General features: G+C 47.2%; 11 non-coding genes across 11 annotated transcripts; all 11 read left to right on the forward strand.

Moving 5' to 3' along the window:
- The first annotated feature begins 18337 nt into the window (after window positions 1-18337).
- Window positions 18338-18411, forward strand: Trnan-guu (transfer RNA asparagine (anticodon GUU)). Its single transcript has one exon. It is a non-coding gene; the product is annotated as a tRNA-Asn (tRNA).
- Window positions 18412-18600: 189 nt separating this feature from the next.
- Window positions 18601-18674, forward strand: Trnan-guu (transfer RNA asparagine (anticodon GUU)). The gene has a single exon. It is a non-coding gene; the product is annotated as a tRNA-Asn (tRNA).
- Window positions 18675-18863: 189 nt separating this feature from the next.
- On the forward strand, window positions 18864-18937 carry Trnan-guu (transfer RNA asparagine (anticodon GUU)). The gene has a single exon. It is a non-coding gene; the product is annotated as a tRNA-Asn (tRNA).
- A 189-nt stretch (window positions 18938-19126) lies between these two features.
- On the forward strand, window positions 19127-19200 carry Trnan-guu (transfer RNA asparagine (anticodon GUU)). Its single transcript has one exon. It is a non-coding gene; the product is annotated as a tRNA-Asn (tRNA).
- A 189-nt stretch (window positions 19201-19389) lies between these two features.
- Trnan-guu (transfer RNA asparagine (anticodon GUU)) lies at window positions 19390-19463 on the forward strand. Its single transcript has one exon. It is a non-coding gene; the product is annotated as a tRNA-Asn (tRNA).
- A 189-nt stretch (window positions 19464-19652) lies between these two features.
- Window positions 19653-19726, forward strand: Trnan-guu (transfer RNA asparagine (anticodon GUU)). The gene has a single exon. It is a non-coding gene; the product is annotated as a tRNA-Asn (tRNA).
- Window positions 19727-19915: 189 nt separating this feature from the next.
- Trnan-guu (transfer RNA asparagine (anticodon GUU)) lies at window positions 19916-19989 on the forward strand. Its single transcript has one exon. It is a non-coding gene; the product is annotated as a tRNA-Asn (tRNA).
- Window positions 19990-20178: 189 nt separating this feature from the next.
- Window positions 20179-20252, forward strand: Trnan-guu (transfer RNA asparagine (anticodon GUU)). Its single transcript has one exon. It is a non-coding gene; the product is annotated as a tRNA-Asn (tRNA).
- Window positions 20253-20441: 189 nt separating this feature from the next.
- On the forward strand, window positions 20442-20515 carry Trnan-guu (transfer RNA asparagine (anticodon GUU)). Its single transcript has one exon. It is a non-coding gene; the product is annotated as a tRNA-Asn (tRNA).
- A 189-nt stretch (window positions 20516-20704) lies between these two features.
- Window positions 20705-20778, forward strand: Trnan-guu (transfer RNA asparagine (anticodon GUU)). The gene has a single exon. It is a non-coding gene; the product is annotated as a tRNA-Asn (tRNA).
- Window positions 20779-20967: 189 nt separating this feature from the next.
- Trnan-guu (transfer RNA asparagine (anticodon GUU)) lies at window positions 20968-21041 on the forward strand. The gene has a single exon. It is a non-coding gene; the product is annotated as a tRNA-Asn (tRNA).
- Window positions 21042-21181: the final 140 nt, after the last annotated feature.

Consider the following 21181-nt stretch of genomic DNA (forward strand, 5'->3'; position numbering starts at 1 on the left):
CTTAGCCGAATGTTTAAGTAACGCCTCATCTGGCCAATGTATCATCTACCATAGGTCAGCAGTATTTCATAGACCACGTTTTGCCTTGCATGGAACAAACTGCTTGAAATGTTTTATGTCACATTGACCGATGTTCTTTCTATGACAGGCCATATTGCACAATTTCCCTAATTTTTCTCGAGCAGTGAGTGCCACAGGAATAGAATGCCTGTTTGCAGGTTTCTGTAAATTATGGGACAATTTATGTATATATGGTATGACGACCAGTGCCTCTCAACATCTCAAGTAGTTTGTTCCATATAAGGCAAAACGTGGCCTATGAAATACTGCTGACCTATGGTAAATGATACATTGGCCAGATGAGGCGTTACTTAAACATTAGGCTAAGGGAGCATGCTGCTACCCTGAGGGTACTCCGTCTGATCACTTGTGTGTGCATAGTAGCACATGTGGCTGCTCTCCATGATTCTCGAAGATTAGGATAAAAGGTCGTCCATGTGATCAGCGTACCAGAGAAACAATAGAGGCGTTCGAAATAAGAAAAAACGAGCATCAGTGTGTAAGTCATGCTTCTATCACTTTGTTTGATAACGAAGTGAAATTCCTAAATATGTGGGACAAAGTGAAGAATGATGAGTGACAGTCTTATGCCAATAAATTCTTTTGTTGGAAGTCTAGCACCTATCCTGTCGTCTCTTCTCTCTGTCCCGTTCCTAGTGGTAGTTCATCATGAAAGATTAACACCAACATGCCCTATTGTTACCCTATTAGTATTGCATACAAGTGCTATGCAAGACTGGAAAGACATACTGAGTGATAGACAAGGATGAGGCACACAGAACTGCCAAAGCTACAGAACGTACCTCATAGGTATCACAGGCAAGTGCTATACAAGACTGCAGTGATTTACCCCATTAGTATAACATAAAAGACCTACTCCATTAGAATCACATACAAAATGTTTTTGTTATCATACTACCTATAAAGCTTATATTTTTTATTAAAAACCTGTTCGATTCTAGTGTACAAAGATAATTGAAAATGTCTAGTCAACCAGTCTAGTCCAAACATGAATAAATACTCAAGTTGTTACCCATTGATATCACATGCAAGTGCTATACAAGATTGCAGTGATTTATCCCATAGTATCACATACAAGGTGTACTCCTTTAGAATCACATACAAAATGTTTTGTTTTATCACAGTACCTAGGAAGCTTATATTTTTTTAAATTAAAAACCTCTTTGATTCTCGTGTACCAAGATATCTGAAAATGTCTAGTCAACCAGTCTAGTCCAGACATGAATAAATACTCAAGTTGTTACTTTCTGTGTGTGTTTGTGTGAAACTCTTATCAAACCAATGGCATTTTCAACTGGTCCCCTTGAGATATTCCAGTTGGACCATTTATCATAACCATTTGCATTTAATTGGTTAGCTGGTATGGGACCAATGGGTCTGCCTGAGGATGCCAGTTCTTTCTAATGGGAGAGCCGATTGCTTTTAATGGGAGAGCCAATTGCTTTTAATGGGAGTACCAGTTGCTTTTAATGGGTGGACTAATTGTTTGTAATGGGAGAGCCAATTGCTTTTAATGGGAGGACCAGTTGCTTTTAATGGGTGGACCAATTGCTTTTAATGGGTTTTAATGGGAGGACCAATTGTTTTTAAATGGTTTCAGTCCAATTGGGTGACAAAAACACAACTGGAATTCGAATTGGTCCCAACTGGAAATTGTCCAATAGGACCAATTCCATTTTTTCGGCTGGGAAACCACAGACGGACGCAACAATGGTACCCATCGGCTCACGACAGAGACTTTCAGTATGCACATCATCCGAGATTTTACTAACCACACGACCGAAGCGGAAACGACAGCGAAAACAGACCATAAGAAACACCTTTGAAATAGCAACGTTAAACCTACAGGGGGGAAGTAGATTGAAATGGACAGAGCTGGAACTGAATGCAAAAAAGGAATATATTACCATTTATACCGTAACAGAAACGCACCTAAGAGACCAAGAAAAACCCAACATCGGACGAAAATGGGAATGGATAGGAGCCAACCGAGAACCAAACGAGAAAAAAAGGGGGGTGGGGATAGGAATAATGTTCAACAAAGAGCACGCTGAACTAATATCCAAAACAAAGTGCTCCGAACACATGTGGGCTGAGTTCAAGGTGTTTCGGAAGCACATAGTCTACATGGCGACATCCAACGAAAAGCCAGAGTGGAACGAAAACATTTGCCAGTGCATCACCCGGGATATAGCACTAATGAAACAGGCGCGACCAGAAATCCCGATAATGTTGCTCGGTGATTTCAATTGCCATCTAGCAGAACTAAGTGAAAGGGACGATAGAGCACAGCACCTGCGAAGCATAGTCAGGGATAACAACATGGACGTACTGAATCTCCACGAAAGATGCACCGGCGTCGTGACATGGAGTAGAGGCTCTCAGGAGACATGCATTGACTATGCACTCGCCTGCCCCCGTTGGAAACAATCCCCACTGACCATCAATAAAATCGACATCGACGAAGAAAAATAATTTAGCTGTGACAGTGACCATAACCGCATAAAAGTAACTATAATGACGCATCACAAAAGGAAAAATCGGAACAAACCCATAAAACACATGCGGGAACCAAGATGGAAGGTTGGAAACGAGGAAAAGTTGGAAGAGGAGATGCTCAAAATGACAGAAGCGCCGGACTACGCAAGGTTCACGGACGTGTTAGAAAGCACGGCAAGCGATAACATAGGGAAAACAAAAGGAAGATCGAAAGAAAGCCGACAAAAACCGTGGTGCGATAAACAATTAATCGATGCCATAAACGAGAGAAAAAGACTCTGTCGCCTTTGGCGAGAGGCGAACAAGAACAAATCTGAAGGCTCAGCCGAAAAAGAGTCCTACGAAAACCAACAAAGAGACACCAGACGATTAATAGCAAAAAAGATGGCCGAATATTACAAAAGTATAGAGGAAGATATCAATACAGCTGGACGGAAAAAGGGACAAAAATTTCGGAACTATATAGAAATCCTAACAAATCAAAGAGAAAACCCCACAACTGTAACTGCATTATGCCATCAGGAAGGAAAGAGATTTAGCAGTAAAGAAGAAATCGAGAACTACATGACCCGCTACTTCAGTCAACAACAAGACGACCTTCAGAAAAGAACAAGTGCACAAGCCAAATATACAACATAACCACTTCAAGACGAGCAGGAAGAGCTCCTGAGGCCAATTGAAGAACAGGAATTAACAGAACATATCAACAGACTTGCGAAGGGTAAAGCCACTGGTCCAGATGGGATCCCAAATGATTTCCTAAAAATACTCCAGCCCATTTCCAAAGAAGCCCTCAGAAGAATCTTTAATGACATATTAGAGACGGGTCAACTACCCAACGAGTGGAAACAAAGCACAGTCCGACTAATACACAAAGGTCAAGGAAAACCAAAAGACGATCTCAATTCGTATCGACCCATAACGCTACAAAACAGCATTGCCAAATTGTTTGCAGCTGTCATTAACAAAAGAAAGCTGTAGCGAAAACTTTCGATGATAAGCTGAGCGAATTACAAAATGGCTTTCGCGAAGACAGAAGAGGAAGCGATAATTTGTATATCCTTACCCAACTGATCGAGCTCACCCTGAAAACAGGCAACGAAATATTCTTAGCTTTCCTCGACCTGGAAAAGGCGTATGACGCAGTCCCTCATGAAGTACTCTGGGGAAAACTCAGAAAGATTGGAGTCCCGGAACGCATGATCAACATTATACAAAACATGTACTCTGACTGCTACTGCACGTACCAACTGGATGCCTACAAATCTTGCAAAGTGAAACAGATGGTGGGACTGAAACAGGGATGCCCATTGTCACCTAATCTATTTAATATTTTCCTTAATGAGCTCTTGATAAAACTTGAAGACTGCCACAATGGGATCAAGATTAGTACCCGGGACACATTGGGCGAGGAGACTGTGACCCACATCCCTGCGCTCGCTTTTGCAGACGATATTTTACTCATCGCCAGGACACCAACAGACCTGCATCGCCTCCTTGACATATGTACTCGGACGGCAGAGGCTCACGGAATGAAGTTTAGCAGATCAAAGACCCAGTGGATGAAGATTGGGGGGAACAACAACGGCAACGAAACTTTCCGACTACAAAATACCACCGTCCAACACACCCACCACTACAGGTATCTGGGGGTGCTCATCGAAGACAAACTAAATTACTTGGAGAAACATGAAAAAACAATCGTAGCGACAACAAACAAAAAGAAGGGACACGTATGGCACCTCGCCCGCCACTCCTACAACCCATATTCCGTCGGCAAGTTATTATGGAAGACTACATCAGATCCATGTGCCACCTACGCAAATGAAGCATTATGCTACAGCGCCAGTACCATGAAAATCCTTGAACGCCAACAACGGGAGATCGGCAAATGGATTTTGGGAGGGAACCTAGCCACAGCGAATGCTGCCATAGAAGGGGAAGTCGCATGGTCAACATTCGAATACAGACAAGATACAGACAATATACAGACAAGATACTTGGGAAGACTGATCCATCTACCACGAAATCGATTAGCAAAAATAATTTTCCACCATGTAAGATACACAGGAATAAAGACGAACTGGATAAAACGAATAAACCGAATAGATTCCAAATTCAGCAAGGGGACCAGTCGCCATAAAACAAATACTGCCAGAGAATGGAATCAACAAAGAAATGAAGAAAACTGAGAACGACTACTGGAGACAACGCGTAAGAAACAAACAGAGCATGAACCTCTACGCCACATACAGAGACAAGCCCAGCCCATACAACCTCTACAGAGGAGACCGCGCTAGCGGCCTATATTTCCAAGCTAGAACGGGGGCCCTCCTGACGCGAGAGAGATTGTCTCAGCTTTTTAACCACAACGACGACGTATGCATCCTATGTGGTGCGGAGAAAAAGGACTTAAGCCACGTCCTGTTGAGGTGCCACACCACCAAGGCGACTCGCACAGCAAACCTTGACATCGCAACAATGCTAGGGCTGACAACTCCATCTGAAACAGCAAACCCCAGCGACATCGCCGAAAGATGTAAACAACACCTCGTGAACTGGTTGCGTCTGGCCGGAGGCTGGGATAGGCTGACTAAAAGTGCCCTAAGAAACGACCACAAATCCAAGTCAGGAGCCAAGCCGAGCAAACCTTCGCCGTCGAAAACACAGGAAGCAGCAGCGACGCCAGCGATAGCCATCGGAGCCAAGCCAAGGCAAACAAGCCTATCGACCGAGCCGGAGCGACCGGAAGCGCCAACAGCAGCGACATTCCTGGAACCGACCCACCTACAACCGCTTCAACCTTCATAGACTCTGTTTCTGTTTTTTTTCTCTCTTTTTTCTTTTGCCTGTGGTGCCCTCACGTCACCTGCCCTGACTCAAAAGGGATTAGGCAAGCCTAAACCTAAACCTATTACGTTATGTTTTGCATTCCGAAACTAGACCGTCACTGCAGTGCAGCGCTGGGGATTGTACTACAGCACGTTTCCAAGCAAATATTTCAATAAGAAACGACTTGAGGTTAACAACAACCATGTATATAATATCCCGTACTGCGTTCTGGACAATAATTGTTCCATAAAGAACGGTCCGGGAAAAGATATACTCGCATGGCAGAAAGAGATCGTTCTGTAGAATCACAGCCGTTGTTTTTGCCGTGTATGCGTTTAGTATGATTTATATCAAGCATCGCCGCAGAAAGAGTCTTTTAGTGAACGACAGCGGTGCTTTGCCTCGCAAATATGGACACACCGAAGCAGCCCAAATAATTACTTCACGCAATTAGATCACACTCGTTAGGACAGTTATTCAGGTAGTGATGTAAGCTTAATCAATTAAGTTACTTAGAAAGTGGTAACACCTCCTTGAGACACAGGACTTATCTCTCTTTGAAGTACAGCCCTTCTATGTTTGTTTGCTTCTTCCTTTATTTGTTCTGATTATTTGCAGGCGCGGTTGTGCCAAACTGAATGCCCTTCTCCAGCACTCACATGGTTTTGTTGAATACAACTGCAGCGTGAGAAAAGCTGCTTGGGGATGGGGTCCTGCTATCCAGTGCTGACTTTGTCATGCTTATTATGTGGAGCATGTTCCAAAAAATGCAGCTCCACGTCTTCAAATTGCAACAGGACTATTTGGAGCTTGAAACAGTTGTGATTTTGTCATTTTGGCCCTCGTGTACCCAGTCTGTGAAACGCCAACGAAAAAGTCTAACACGATATGCTTTTGTAATGAAGATCACTGATGATGAGTAAAGAGAATATACGAGTTCAAGTTCATTCAATATTTTATATCATTCATTATATTATTCAACATTTTATGTCAAGTTTATACAACATCAAGTTTATTCAAATTCAAGGTTTATTTCTTGCACTTATGCGTTTCAGGATACAATGAACGTGCAGGGAGGTCGCAAAAGACTACATTTATTGTTTTGTGACCTTGCTACAATGGCAATATATATTTTAGGAATGACAATGGTCAGGTACGCTCTCTCAATTTTAGGTTGGAATGAGCAATGAATAGCAACTTCCCTAATTTTCTCATATATGCTAAATTTTAAATTTAATGTGATCGAATAAATGATAATATAATAATAATAATATATAAGAATATAATATGTGATAAATGAATGTGATCAACAGTAGATGTAAACAACATGAGTAGCCAGAAAAGTGCATTCTCAATAAATAATTTTCTTATTATAGCGTATATGTGCATGCCTATTAACTGAAACAATTATCACAGTTCCCTGACAAGTTTTAATTTCTGAGAGTGTACTGTAGAGGCTGCTTAGATCTACAACAGTTCATACAAGGTATTATATACTGTGAATGCCTTTAAAAATGCCATGTGACACATATGCCTTTACTTTCTGGAGGTGCTGTTTGTGGGCATTACGCAGGTTCTGCACCCATTTCTTGAGTATGTCGAGGCAGCTGTGAAGTAACCTGCATTGATGATGATGATTCCAATTTTTATGGTGCATCGACAACAAAGGAAATAATACATCAGAACATTGGTTTGGGTGCAACCAGTTAAAAATGAATATGTTGTTTAATAAATGCATTGGACAAATGTTAAAACATCAGTTTAAAACATGGTTTACAATCCCTGTATCTTCTAAAAATTAAAAAGATGAAAAACTATTCTAAAAAGAATATGGGGAACTCTTCTAAAAAGAATTATAATCTCTAATTATTATATTGCTGGGTGAAGGAGCCTAAAGTGTAAGGTGTGTTTCTGATGTGAACATGTAAGAAAATATGCAAAACTGAGAGAGGCTAACCACAGTGCGTGCACTGAGGTTGTTCCTTCCTGTAAAGTAGAAACCAGTGGATGAGGAACGTGATACCACGGTCCTTTGATACTCTCTCTGGTCACGAAACTCCGCCGGAAAGTTAGCCTAGGGACCGGAGCTGCCGCGCGGCGGCGCGCGCGTAAGCAGCAGGTGGTGACGGTCGCGTCTGGCGCATCGTAGCCGTATGTTCGCGCGTGGGCTGAGCTGGCCGTTTTGGGCACAACAAACCAAATAATGTTATTCAACGTTTTTGAATTTTGTTTTATTTTACACGTGCACGGGTGTGCAGCGATATATAGCTCTCTGAGCAGTATAATCGGCTGCGGACGGAGGAGAACTTTCAGCGAGAAATGGCTTTCACATACCGACGTCCAAATGGGACTGATCGCAAATTTGCAGCGGCGCTTTGTCACTTAAAAACGCTGTGTTTAGGCAGTTATCTCATCGACACGCTTTACTGTAAGTGTTTCGATCGCGTTTAATGTCTGAAAAAATGAAGACTCCACCTGCCCTACAGCAATGAACCCAATCATCATTTATTGCAAATTTACTATTTTAGGTAGCAGAACTCCACAATACTGCTATTGCAACGTGTTTCCCACACCATGGAGGCTTTAATTAACTACATTTTATGATTGTATTATACATTTTATGATTCGCGAAACAACAGTGATCACGATCAGCGGCACTGGCAATGAGGACTTTATATCACAGAACATCAATGGCAGTGAGTGACTGGGCTTTACATAATCAATTATGATAATCGGCAAAAACAATGTTCCAGGGCAACTCATGAAATGACCAAATGCCTTACGGCCTTGGATGGCCAGACTTATTTGCACTGTTCACCGACAGTGGTGAATCTTTCCTGCCACCTGCAACAGGGCGTGATCTGGGTGTAGCCAGGTTAAGCTTCTTGTTTTTTTTTTGTTTTTTGTTTAGGGCAAAGAAGTGCAGCCGACATCTAAAAAAAATTAAGCTCTGCAGTTGATTTCTGGATTTAGTGCGCACTGCATCCAACGCTAGGACCCGGACATATATATATGTGAGGTACATGTGACACCTTGAAGGTTGCACAGACATGTGCGAACTTTCTCAGCAGGGTGTACTGCTTCTATTGTGGGTCCGACAGCTTCCGCTTCATTCGGTCAAGTTCTGCTTTTATGCACACATGTGAATCAGTCCGACAGGAATTGTTGCAAGTTTTACTGCAGGCTAGAAAAGATAAATTAATGAATGCGTGTTATTATGGCCTTTTGTTGGCTGCATTGCATTCATATGTTACAACAGAGAGGTTTCAAAGGGCTTCTATGAATAGTAACGCACATTCTACTCTAATGCGCATAGCTGTCTGTCTTGAACGCAGAGTTCTCCTGTTCCAACGTCAATGAGAGGCGCCGAGCTTCTACCACCACAACTCATCAGCGGTTTCGCTGCTGGCAGCCTTGTCGTTGCGCAACTTTTAGGTTTTGGGGTTCTCTAGTATTGCGGACACCCGTCAAAAATTCGTGGCACGGCTTCAGGACGCAGCTTTGACCTGTCGCGGGGCATGGTGACCTTCTCTTTGCTTGCGGTGTCATTCAGAGCTTCGCGTGTCACGAGGAATTCGTCCGCTCTGACAATGTCGGACGTGTCAAAGTGCTTCTCGCACACACGTGTCCACTTTGACTCAAAGCTGAAACGCGAGTCCTCTTTCTGAGGTATCGAACGCTTCCACTTGTCTCGCTTGATGGCATCAGTTGGTAACGCGAAAAATGATACCTTTTCACCAGAATTATCATATCCTGAGCGACACGCTGGGATACAACACGTCTGCGGCATGCATGATTAGCCGAAATCTGTTCACAGTCTAACGATACACGTGGATTTCAGGAACAAGCGTCTACACTGGTCAAAACGCAGGCAAAAGAAGAGGCATTTACCCGTATCAGCTGGCGTTTTCTCCCCAAGTAGCGACGCGCGCGCCTCCGCGCGGCGGCGGTTCTCCCTAGGCCAACCTGACCTATTGTTCTCCGGCGGAGTTTCGTGACCAGAGAGAGTATCAATGGACCGTGGTGATACTTACCTGTACACCCAGCCGTATCACACTGCACAGATTATTCACTGGGTAGCCCTCATGACGAAACCCGTATTGAGAGACCACTTTTGCCTTAAAAACTGCTACAAATAGCACGACACGCTACAAATTATTACTATCGTAACAAGCTGACGATAGAGCTCAGACACAGAGGCGTTATTCAAGTCGCGCCACACCACCGTTACGTAGGATTCTTTGTCACAAATCAAACCAAGGCACAAAACAATACCAATACATGAAAAAAGGTGACAATCTTGGTCTCATTATGACGTAATACCGAACTTGTGCGCGAAGGTAATTCAAAGAAATTAATGTGGCACTTGCTTCCGCAGAGAACACCGTGTACCATGCTAGCAATGCATGCAAAAAAGCGCTCGAGTGCTTGCACATATATTGATGACAACACTACCTGTGTAGTGTAACGTGTTCTTTCAAGCATATTAAGCACTCAAACTGTATTTGCCGCCGGGTAAAATGCAAGTGTGCTCGATTGAACGTCGGAAGAGCGATCAAGCAATCTGCATCCAGTGCTCGTTTTGGGCAAAAAAACACTTCATAATGGGCAACTAAATATACAGAATGGACGGCTATTTATTCCTTGATGAAGAGTGACTCACCTGTATAAATTTAGGCCCTGTAACCTTGCCAGTACGGTTGGTACGACCGTAATTGCAAGAAGTTGCCATGATCGCTGCGGCGACTGTTGTGGGTACAGTAAGATGGCGGCCGGTTTCTTCACGCTCGCGCTCCCTATCCGCGATCCAGCCTTTTACAATCGAGATCAGTGGTTAAGACCAAAGACCACATCCAGAACCGCAACAAGCACGAACACACATTAAAAAGAAAAAAAGAAAAACACCGGCGAGCCCATCGCGCCATCTGTGGACGTTGTTGCCATGCTTAGGAGGAGGCGGAGAGTACGCCGTACTTTACGCGGAAACGTAAATCTTTGAAATAGTGATGGGCAAGTCAGTTCACTTTTGTGAGCTAGTTCATTTAGTTCAGTTCACTTCACTGAACTGTCTAAAAGAATAGTTCATTCGTTCACCTGTTCGCAATTAAACACAATCCAGTAATATAGTCCCAAACTTCAAAGTGGCTCGACCAAGAGCGAGATACAACAAAATGATCTTGCAGTTCACTTTTCTAAAGGTTCGAGCACATCAACATAACAAACGCAATCTTTTAGGTCGCTTTTTTATTTTGCTTGAATTTTCTACGTATATTTTAGCGAGAAAAGTAATGCACAAAACAATGTGCAAGGTGCCGTCGTTGTGACGTCCGGTTCTTACCAATTTCTATATGGCTTGGACATTCTCGGAATCGCTTAGCGGGATCACTTAAAGTAGCACAGAAGTCATTTTTAACACCCAGTTTTCTTCTTATAAAACTGTTAAGTTTGCCAGTAAGATGCACCATGCGAAGTAATTTACACCACAGAGTCATAATTATCGCAGAAACTGAATTTAAAATATGCCGCAAAAAGCGACCGTGCGCAACGGTGGTGAAGAGCAGTACCAGCCTGTGATCTGCCTGGAACATCGCGCTGACGCTATAAGGAGAACGCTCGCTGATTGGCCTAGAAAAATGTTGTCTGCTACTCCGCTGTCGTCTGCTACTCGGCTGTTCGGGGTTCTGATAAAGCCTTTCTCCTTGCTCGGTAATGCTTCGGGCGCTCCTTGTATCCCCAATTCTCCGGGAAAACTGGCAAAACAGGTTTACGGCGGCAAAGGAACAATGCGCTGACCCCCACTGATCGGCAAACCAGAACGAGTCTCCTTATGCCGTCATCGGTGACGTGCCATCATACCTCCTCATCCTCGTTATAGCTGGAGTGGCGAGTTAAGGGTGAAGGCGCGAAGCTATGTTTATGTGAGTTTTTTTCTGGGAAACAAATTGCACACATCAAAACCTTTCGCGCTATTCGGTATAATGACACACACACTTTCATCAGATGTCTTAATCTGAATTTTTTTTGGATGGCCCTCTGTACTCCATTAAGTCGTCTCTTGTGACGCTTCCGAGAATCACCCGCGAGGCAGCTGGTGGAGCGTCGACAAAAGACACTGCGAATCCTCCTTGAAACAGCGACGGATCATCGGGCATTGTGTAAAGTGGACGCTGCGATCTGGGTCGCTTTCTTGGGAGACGACCTCCTTATCATTCCAAGTCCCCCTCGGGGGCAAAAGAAGGGCCCGACAGCGAAAGTGAACAAAGAGAGTGCAGGCCTTAAAAGTGAAGGTCGGAACAATGAACAGCAGTCTGCAGCCCGCTCGAGCCGGACGCCGGAAGGGATCAGGAAAACGCCAGCAGTACGCCCTGCGCGGAAAGCTGCCGTTAGGATACCGACCCGGGACTCCAACTTCGGTGATTCGGAAAGCCACCCTATCTCTGCATACTTGGCCATCTGATATCAGCCATCCACTACCCGTCCGGACATTGTGTGTGCCGTGATCTCCGAGGCCTTCAACGAACTGTACTACATCGGTGAGCTCTCTTCATACATTGACGAGCGTTCCGTGGCACTCCCTGTGTATATTCTGTATAATAGATCTTTATTGGCTCATCCCTTGCACGCGCCGTCAGCATCTCGCTGTTGTACATATTAAACCATTATTGTTACGTTCGCCATTGTTTGTGTGCTTTCTCCTTCTTGGTGTTCGGTCCCACACATATTGTAGTTGTGCCTGCGTCCTCCCCTCTGGAGCGTAGTCGTCACACCGTTGTCGCTCAATGTTACAATCGTGTTTTTCTGATCACTTACGGCTGCTTGCTGCGAGCTTGAGAACAGAGAAGTGTGATAGAGTAAGTGCAGTTTCAACTCATTTCATTCAAATGTGTGAGAGAGCTTGAAGAAAAGTACAACGTCTCGCGTTGTGGAGAAAAATTGGAAAGTTTGCAGTGCATTCCTGCGAAAATAGCGTGACCGATCCAGAGCATGCCAGCCACAAGCAGTCAGCCAGAAGTCAGAACATAGCGGCGCCACTAGCAGTTCACAACTGCCAGGGGGAGTTCAGCGCATCTCAGCGCAAAATATCTAAAAGACTGACTCTTCTTCAGCGTTCGTCGTTCATATAGTTCACTTGCCCAAAGTACTTCACTCCATACGGCGTTCAAAGCCGCTCCGCTGGCTCTCCCTGCCCCCGCCGCCCACGCTTTTCCTGAAGCGCATGCGCTGTGGACGAGCAACAGCTCTGACAGGCAACGGCAGGCCCCGCGAGTACTTCAAAACGACCCGCGGCATCGTTTAGTCCTTTAGTTCATCCAGTCCAGTTCCTTGACACCTTCATACAGTCCACTTGAGGCTCTCCTTCCCCGCGCCGCCCGCGCTGTGGACGAGCAAAAGCTCTGACATTCAACGGCAGGCCCTGCGAGTACTTCAAAACGACCCGCGGCATCGTTTAGTTCTTTAGTTCATCCAGTCCAGTTCCTTCACACCTTCATACAGTCCACTTGAGGCTCTCCTTCCCCGCGCCGCCCGCGCTGTGGACGAGCAAAAGCTCTGACATTCAACGGCAGGCCCTGCGAGTACTTCAAAACGACCCACGGCATCGTTTAGTTCTTCAGTTCATCCAGTCCAGTTCCTTCACACCTTCATACAGACCACTTGAGGCTCTCCTTCCCCGCGCCGCCCGCGCTGTGGACGAGCAAAAGCTCTGACATTCAACGGCAGGCCCTGCGAGTACTTCAAAACGACCCGCGGCATCGTTTAGTTCTTTAGTTCATCCAGTCCAGTTCCTTCGCACCTTCATACAGACTACTTGAGGCTCTCCTTCCCCGCGCCGCCCGCGCTGTGGACGAGCAAAAGCTCTGACATTCAACGGCAGGCCCTGCGAGTACTTCAAAACGACCCGCGGCATCGTTTAGTTCTTTAGTTCATCCAGTCCAGTTCCTTCGCACCTTCATACAGACCACTTGAGGCTCTCCTTCCCCGCGCCGCCCGCGCTGTGGACGAGCAAAAGCTCTGACATTCAACGGCAGGCCCTGCGAGTACTTCAAAACGACCCGCGGCATCGTTTAGTTCTTTAGTTCATCCAGTCCAGTTCCTTCGCACCTTCATACAGACCACTTGAGGCTCTCCTTCCCGGCGCCGCCCGCGCTGTGGACGAGCAAAAGCTCTGACATGCAACGGCAGGCCCTACGAGTACTTCAAAACGACCCGCGGCATCGTTTAGTTCTTTAGTTCATCCAGTCCAGTTCCTTCGCACCTTCATACAGACCACTTGAGGCTCTCCTTCCCCGCGCCGCCCGCGCTGTGGACGAGCAAAAGCTCTGACATTCAACGGCAGGCCCTGCGAGTACTTCAAAACGACCCGCGGCATCGTTTAGTTCTTTAGTTCATCCAGTCCAGTTCCTTCGCACCTTCATACAGACCACTTGAGGCTCTCCTTCCCCGCGCCGCCCGCGCTGTGGACGAGCAAAAGCTCTGACATTCAACGGCAGGCCCTGCGAGTACTTCAAAACGACCCGCGGCATCGTTTAGTTCTTTAGTTCATCCAGTCCAGTTCCTTCGCACCTTCATACAGACCACTTGAGGCTCTCCTTCCCCGCGCCGCCCGCGCTGTGGACGAGCAAAAGCTCTGACATTCAACGGCAGGCCCTGCGAGTACTTCAAAACGACCCGCGGCATCGTTTAGTTCTTTAGTTCATCCAGTCCAGTTCCTTCACACCTTCATACAGACCACTTGAGGCTCTCCTTCCCCGCGCCGCCCGCGCTGTGGACGAGCAAAAGCTCTGACATGCAACGGCAGGCCCTACGAGTACTTCAAAACGACCCGCGGCATCGTTTAGTTCTTTAGTTCATCCAGTCCAGTTCCTTCGCACCTTCATACAGACCACTTGAGGCTCTCCTTCCCCGCGCCGCCCGCGCTGTGGACGAGCAAAAGCTCTGACATTCAACGGCAGGCCCTGCGAGTACTTCAAAACGACCCGCGGCATCGTTTAGTTCTTTAGTTCATCCAGTCCAGTTCCTTCACACCTTCATACAGTCCACTTGAGGCTCTCCTTCCCCGCGCCGCCCGCGCTGTGGACGAGCAAAAGCTCCGACATGCAACGGCAGGCCCTGCGGGTACTTCAAAACGACCCGCAGCATTGTTTAGTTCTTTAGTTCATCCAGTCCAGTTCCTTCACACCTTCATACAGTCCACTTGAGGCTCTCCTTCCCCGCGCCGCCCGCGCTGTGGACGAGCAAAAGCTCTGACATTCAACGGCAGGCCCTGCGAGTACTTCAAAACGACCCGCGGCATCGTTTAGTTCTTTAGTTCATCCAGTCCAGTTCCTTCACACCTTCATACAGTCCACTTGAGGCTCTCCTTCCCCGCGCCGCCCGCGCTGTGGACGAGCAAAAGCTCTGACATGCAACGGCAGGCCCTACGAGTACTTCAAAACGACCCGCGGCATCGTTTAGTTCTTTAGTTCATCCAGTCCAGTTCCTTCGCACCTTCATACAGACCACTTGAGGCTCTCCTTCCCCGCGCCGCCCGCGCTGTGGACGAGCAAAAGCTCTGACATTCAACGGCAGGCCCTGCGAGTACTTCAAAACGACCCGCGGCATCGTTTAGTTCTTTAGTTCATCCAGTCCAGTTCCTTCGAACCTTCATACAGACCACTTGAGGCTCTCCTTCCCCGCGCCGCCCGCGCTGTGGACGAGCAAAAGCTCTGACATTCAACGGCAGGCCCTGCGAGTACTTCAAAACGACCCGCGGCATCGTTTAGTTCTTTAGTTCATCCAGTCCAGTTCCTTCACACCTTCATACAGTCCACTTGAGGCTCTCCTTCCCCGCGCCGCCCGCGCTGTGGACGAGCAAAAGCTCTGACATTCAACGGCAGGCCCTGCGAGTACTTCAAAACGACCCGCGGCATCGTTTAGTTCTTTAGTTCATCCAGTCCAGTTCCTTCACACCTTCATACAGTCCACTTGAGGCTCTCCTTCCCCGCGCCGCCCGCGCTGTGGACGAGCAAAAGCTCTGACATTCAACGGCAGGCCCTGCGAGTACTTCAAAACGACCCGCGGCATCGTTTAGTTCTTTAGTTCATCCAGTCCAGTTCCTTCGCACCTTCATACAGACCACTTGAGGCTCTCCTTCCCCGCGCCGCCCGCGCTGTGGACGAGCAAAAGCTCTGACATTCAACGGCAGGCCCTGCGAGTACTTCAAAACGACCCGCGGCATCGTTTAGTTCTTTAGTTCATCCAGTCCAGTTCCTTCACACCTTCATACAGTCCACTTGAGGCTCTCCTTCCCCGCGCCGCCCGCGCTGTGGACGAGCAAAAGCTCTGACATTCAACGGCAGGCCCTGCGAGTACTTCAAAACGACCCGCGGCATCGTTTAGTTCTTTAGTTCATCCAGTCCAGTTCCTTCACACCTTCATACAGTCCACTTGAGGCTCTCCTTCCCCGCGCCGCCCGCGCTGTGGACGAGCAAAAGCTCCGACATGCAACGGCAGGCCCTGCGGGTACTTCAAAACGACCCGCAGCATTGTTTAGTTCTTTAGTTCATCCAGTCCAGTTCCTTCACACCTTCATACAGTCCACTTGAGGCTCTCCTTCCCCGCGCCGCCCGCGCTGTGGACGAGCAAAAGCTCCGACATGCAACGGCATGCAGGCCCTGCGAGTACTTCAAAACGACCCGCGGCATCGTTTAGTTCTTTAGTTCATCCAGTCCAGTTCCTTCACACCTTCATACAGTCCACTTGAGGCTCTCCTTCCCCGCGCCGCCCGCGCTGTGGACGAGCAAAAGCTCTGACATTCAACGGCAGGCCCTGCGAGTACTTCAAAACGACCAGCGGCATCGTTTATGTTGATACCAAGTCGAGAAGAGACGTGACTTGTTACGACGATGTTTATTTCCAGAATGAATAACGCTCGCGACGGATGATAGTCAGGATGTGATGTGCGAGACATGCGCTCAGTCGTGTTGTACTCATGATGATCATAATATGTCCGTTGCATTAGCAACAGACTGCGGACCGGCAACGTCATGCTGTTGTATCTCAAGTGGGTAGAGCGACCTGCTAGCGCGTCTAGTCACATGCCCAGTAGACGTTCGCACTGTATATGACCGTACCGTCCCATCTTGTCCCTTGTGTCCGGATTGAATGCGTACCAGAGGCCAGAACATCCTTGGCTTTCTGTATTCTGAAATCACGACGTCGCAATCGTCACTACGTCGCAATCAGTCTATGCACGGCAGTATCTAGCGGCAGAGTCATTACCCGGAAACGTAAATATTTGAAACTCTGCGTCGCAGTCACTCTATGCACGGCAGTATATAGCGGCAGAGTCATTACGCGGAAACGTAAATCTTTGAAACTCTGCGTCGCAGTCAGTCTATGCACGGCAGTATATAGCGGCAGAGTCATTACGCGGAAACGTAAATATTTGAAACTCTGCGTCGCAGTCACTCTATGCACGGCAGTATATAGCGGCAGAGTCATTACGCGGAAACGTAAATCTTTGAAACTCTGCGTCGCAGTCAGTCTATGCACGGCAGTATATAGCGGCAGAGTCATTACGCGGAAACGTAAATCTTTGAAACTCTGCGTCGCAGTCACTCTATGCACGGCAGTATATAGCGGCAGAGTCATTACGCGGAAACGTAAATCTTTGAAACTCTGCGTCGCAGTCACTCTATGCACGGCAGTATATAGCGGCAGAGTCATTACGCGGAAACGTAAATCTTTGAAACTCTGCGTCGCAGTCAGTCTATGCACGGCAGTATATAGCGGCAGAGTCATTACGCGGAAACGTAAATCTTTGAAACTCTGCGTCGCAGTCAGTCTATGCACGGCAGTATATAGCGGCAGAGTCATTACGCGGAAACGTAAATATTTGAAACTCTGCGTCGCAGTCACTCTATGCACGGCAGTATATAGCGGCAGAGTCATTACGCGGAAACGTAAATCTTTGAAACTCTGCGTCGCAGTCACTCTATGCACGGCAGTATATAGCGGCAGAGTCATTACGCGGAAACGTAAATCTTTGAAACTCTGCGTCGCAGTCACTCTATGCACGGCAGTATATAGCGGCAGAGTCATTACGCGGAAACGTAAATCTTTGAAACTCTGCGTCGCAGTCACTCTATGCACGGCAGTATATAGCGGCAGAGTCATTACGCGGAAACGTAAATCTTTGAAACTCTGCGTCGCAGTCACTCTATGCACGGCAGTATATAGCGGCAGAGTCATTACGCGGAAACGTAAATCTTTGAAACTCTGCGTCGCAGTCAGTCTATGCACGGCAGTATATAGCGGCAGAGTCATTACGCGGAAACGTAAATATTTGAAACTCTGCGTCGCAGTCACTCTATGCACGGCAGTATATAGCGGCAGAGTCATTACGCGGAAACGTAAATCTTTGAAACTCTGCGTCGCAGTCACTCTATGCACGGCAGTATATAGCGGCAGAGTCATTACGCGGAAACGTAAATCTTTGAAACTCTGCGTCGCAGTCACTCTATGCACGGCAGTATATAGCGGCAGAGTCATTACGCGGAAACGTAAATCTTTGAAACTCTGCGTTGCAGTCAGTCTATGCACGGCAGTATATAGCGGCAGAGTCATTACGCGGAAACGTAAATCTTTGAAACTCTGCGTCGCAGTCACTCTATGCACGGCAGTATATAGCGGCAGAGTCATTACGCGGAAACGTAAATCTTTGAAAACGTTGGTGGTTCGAGCCCACCCGGGGGCGCAAACTGGGTTTGTTTTAGCAGAGTAACGTGATTTAAATGGTGTAATACGTCGTTCTCCTGGAACAGTGACACAGATAAGGGGGGTACATGTAGCGTGTTACTTCAAGCCGGAGTCCACTTTGTTGAGCACGAGCGTTTCGTTTTTTCTTAATTTGAAGTAAATACGTATGGAAATAAAGGGGATGAAAGCCTCCGTGGCGCAATCGGATAGCGCGTTCGGCTGTTAACCGAAAGGTTGGTGGTTCGAGCCCACCCGGGGGCGCAAACTGGGTTTGTTTTAGCAGAGTAACGTGATTTAAATGGTGTAATACGTCGTTCTCCTGGAACAGTGACACAGATAAGGGGGGTGCATGTAGCGTGTTACTCCAAGCCGGAGTCCACTTTGATGATCAGGAGCGTTTCGTTTTTTCTTAATTTCATGTAAATACGTATGGAAATAACGGGGATGAAAGCCTCCGTGGCGCAATCGGATAGCGCGTTCGGCTGTTAACCGAAAGGTTGGTGGTTCGAGCCCACCCGGGGGCGCAAACTGGGTTTGTTTTAGCAGAGTAACGTGATTTAAATGGTGTAATACGTCGTTCTCCTGGAACAGTGACACAGATAAGGGGGGTGCATGTAGCGTGTTACTCCAAGCCGGAGTCCACTTTGATGATCAGGAGCGTTTCGTTTTTTCTTAATTTCATGTAAATACGTATGGAAATAACGGGGATGAAAGCCTCCGTGGCGCAATCGGATAGCGCGTTCGGCTGTTAACCGAAAGGTTGGTGGTTCGAGCCCACCCGGGGGCGCAAACTGGGTTTGTTTTAGCAGAGTAACGTGATTTAAATGGTGTAATACGTCGTTCTCCTGGAACAGTGACACAGATAAGGGGGGTGCATGTAGCGTGTTACTCCAAGCCGGAGTCCACTTTGATGATCAGGAGCGTTTCGTTTTTTCTTAATTTCATGTAAATACGTATGGAAATAACGGGGATGAAAGCCTCCGTGGCGCAATCGGATAGCGCGTTCGGCTGTTAACCGAAAGGTTGGTGGTTCGAGCCCACCCGGGGGCGCAAACTGGGTTTGTTTTAGCAGAGTAACGTGATTTAAATGGTGTAATACGTCGTTCTCCTGGAACAGTGACACAGATAAGGGGGGTGCATGTAGCGTGTTACTCCAAGCCGCAGTCCACTTTGTTGATCACGAGCGTTTCGTTTTTTCTTAATTTGGTGTTAATACGTATGGAAATAACGGGGATGAAAGCCTCCGTGGCGCAATCGGATAGCGCGTTCGGCTGTTAACCGAAAGGTTGGTGGTTCGAGCCCACCCGGGGGCGCAAACTGGGTTTGTTTTAGCAGAGTAACGTGATTTAAATGGTGTAATACGTCGTTCTCCTGGAACAGTGACACAGATAAGGGGGGTGCATGTAGTGTGTTGCTCCAAGCCGCAGTCCACTTTGTTGATCACGAGCGTTTCGTTTTTTCTTAATTTGGTGTTAATACGTATGGAAATAACGGGGATGAAAGCCTCCGTGGCGCAATCGGATAGCGCGTTCGGCTGTTAACCGAAAGGTTGGTGGTTCGAGCCCACCCGGGGGCGCAAACTGGGTTTGTTTTAGCAGAGTAACGTGATTTAAATGGTGTAATACGTCGTTCTCCTGGAACAGTGACACAGATAAGGGGGGTGCATGTAGTGTGTTACTCCAAGCCGGAGTCCACTTTGATGATCAGGAGCGTTTCGTTTTTTCTTAATTTCATGTAAATACGTATGGAAATAACGGGGATGAAAGCCTCCGTGGCGCAATCGGATAGCGCGTTCGGCTGTTAACCGAAAGGTTGGTGGTTCGAGCCCACCCGGGGGCGCAAACTGGGTTTGTTTTAGCAGAGTAACGTGATTTAAATGGTGTAATACGTCGTTCTCCTGGAACAGTGACACAGATAAGGGGGGTGCATGTAGCGTGTTACTCCAAGCCGGAGTCCACTTTGTTGATCACGAGCGTTTCGTTTTTTCTTAATTTGATGTTAATACGTATGGAAATAACGGGGATGAAAGCCTCCGTGGCGCAATCGGATAGCGCGTTCGGCTGTTAACCGAAAGGTTGGTGGTTCGAGCCCACCCGGGGGCGCAAACTGGGTTTGTTTTAGCAGAGTAACGTGATTTAAATGGTGTAATACGTCGTTCTCCTGGAACAGTGACACAGATAAGGGGGGTGCATGTAGTGTGTTGCTCCAAGCCGCAGTCCACTTTGTTGATCACGAGCGTTTCGTTTTTTCTTAATTTGGTGTTAATACGTATGGAAATAACGGGGATGAAAGCCTCCGTGGCGCAATCGGATAGCGCGTTCGGCTGTTAACCGAAAGGTTGGTGGTTCGAGCCCACCCGGGGGCGCAAACTGGGTTTGTTTTAGCAGAGTAACGTGATTTAAATGGTGTAATACGTCGTTCTCCTGGAACAGTGACACAGATAAGGGGGGTACATGTAGCGTGTTACTCCAAGCCGCAGTCCACTTTGTTGATCACGAGCGTTTCGTTTTTTCTTAATTTGATGTTAATACGTATGGAAATAAAGGGGAGGAAAGCCTCCGTGGCGCAATCGGATAGCGCGTTCGGCTGTTAACCGAAAGGTTGGTGGTTCGAGCCCACCCGGGGGCGCAAACTGGGTTTGTTTTAGCAGAGTAACGTGATTTAAATGGTGTAATACGTCGTTCTCCTGGAACAGTGACACAGATAAGGGGGGTACATGTAGTGTGTTGCTCCAAGCCGGAGTCCACTTTGTTGATCACGAGCGTTTCGTTTTTTCTTAATTTGATGTTAATACGTATGGAAATAAAGGGGAGGAAAGCCTCCGTGGCGCAATCGGATAGCGCGTTCGGCTGTTAACCGAAAGGTTGGTGGTTCGAGCCCACCCGGGGGCGCAAACTGGGTTTGTTTTAGCAGAGTAACGTGATTTAAATGGTGTAATACGTCGTTCTCCTGGAACAGTGACACAGATAAGGGGGGTACATGTAGTGTGTTGCTCCAAGCCGCAGTCCACTTTGTTGATCACGAGCGTTTC

This window comes from Ornithodoros turicata, chromosome 8 (assembly GCF_037126465.1).
Source record: "Ornithodoros turicata isolate Travis chromosome 8, ASM3712646v1, whole genome shotgun sequence".
Taxonomy (NCBI): domain Eukaryota; kingdom Metazoa; phylum Arthropoda; class Arachnida; order Ixodida; family Argasidae; genus Ornithodoros; species Ornithodoros turicata.